Below are 1,407 nucleotides of genomic sequence, written 5' to 3'. Positions count from 1 at the left end.
TTTTTTTTTTACATATACCATATTACCATGAGTGGATGTGAGAAATCTGTGTCTCTTATTCAAATTTTTTGAATTGACGTTGAACGTTTCGCAACATCTAATAAATATTGGAATTGCGGAAACGTGAATCTGAATATTTTCTTACATCAGTTGTCGTAATACTTTTGTCAAACGAGGGATGTCCCTCGGGTGATATCGAATATATTACGTTCACACAATATCCAAATCGAAGTTGAATAAATATAAATGTGAAATAAATATACAATCTTTCCAGAAATATTAGTCCATACGAGTACCAGTTGTTCATTAATTATTGATCGACAGAGCATTTCTCATCAGATTTGGGATTCGATATCGAATAAGACAACAAGTTGGAGTAATTTCGTAAGTTTACATTTCTAAAAATTCAAAGCTTTTCACATCGAATTTATTATAAAATTGTGGTTTTTCCTTCCAGGTGGCCCTGCAGGTTGATGGAAGCTATACGAAAGTTGAACTTGGAACGTCAATGAACAATTTTCTTGAAATAGCCATAGAAATACCAATTCCAAGAATTCATACCGAATTGTACCAAAGGAATCGAAATACCAATAAATAATTTACCTCAAATACCAATACTAATACCGATTTGTACGAAAGGAATCGAAATACCAATAAATAATTTACCTCAATTACCAATACTAATACCGATTCAAAAAATTCATACCAAATTTTACCGAAATATACATACCGATTTCAAAAATTCATACCAAATTTTACCGAAAGATAAATTATCCAAAATATTATATCACAGTTTGTACTAAAAATTTACCCTGTGAAACAGACGGATAAAATAGAATCCGCTATGAGATGGGCATTCGAAATTGTGCAACCAAATTCATATAGCATAGTTTAATATCATTTTTGATTAACGTATATATAAATTTTGAAATAGTCAAATCACTTTTTCTTTTTTCACTTTTACTGCGTCTTTTTATCTCCTTACGTAGTGTCGCATCGGTTCCGATCTTACGCTTATGTTCCTTCGAGATTTTCAAGATAAACCGATATTTCTCTGAATTTATTTCCTTCCTTTTTTATGATAAAATTAATAATAATAATACTAATAATAATAATTATAGCAGGATTCGGCGAATTAGTTTAATTCCTTACATTCGGTAAGTTTATCGTGCATTGTTCAGATTTTGTTCTAAAATTCATTTGGACATTCCAGTCGCTTCAATTTTTTTGGGAGAAAAATAAAACATTATTATTAGAATTCAAACCGCCATTATTAGTGAAACTTCCCTTTATCACAAACTTTTTTGTTCCTTTTATTTCAAATTCAGTCGGTCAACATTCAAAAATGCCTAGAAAAAAAATTCAGCGCACAAGGGAAGAAGAAGAAGAATTTCAAAGAATACGCCG

At 30.4% G+C, this 1,407-nt stretch overlaps 1 long non-coding RNA gene across 1 annotated transcript; it reads left to right on the top strand.

Annotated features, from left to right (window-relative positions):
• Nucleotides 1-95: 95 nt before the first annotated feature.
• Nucleotides 96-609, top strand: LOC107047224. The gene is made up of 2 exons (XR_001461632.1): nucleotides 96-384; nucleotides 458-609. It is a non-coding gene; the product is annotated as an uncharacterized LOC107047224 (long non-coding RNA).
• The last annotated feature ends 798 nt before the right edge of the window (nucleotides 610-1,407 follow it).

This window comes from Diachasma alloeum, unplaced genomic scaffold (assembly GCF_001412515.2).
Source record: "Diachasma alloeum isolate Michigan unplaced genomic scaffold, Dall2.0 Dall_scaffold_31101, whole genome shotgun sequence".
NCBI classification, from domain to species: domain Eukaryota; kingdom Metazoa; phylum Arthropoda; class Insecta; order Hymenoptera; family Braconidae; genus Diachasma; species Diachasma alloeum.
This window is presented reverse-complemented; position numbering and strand designations above follow the sequence as displayed.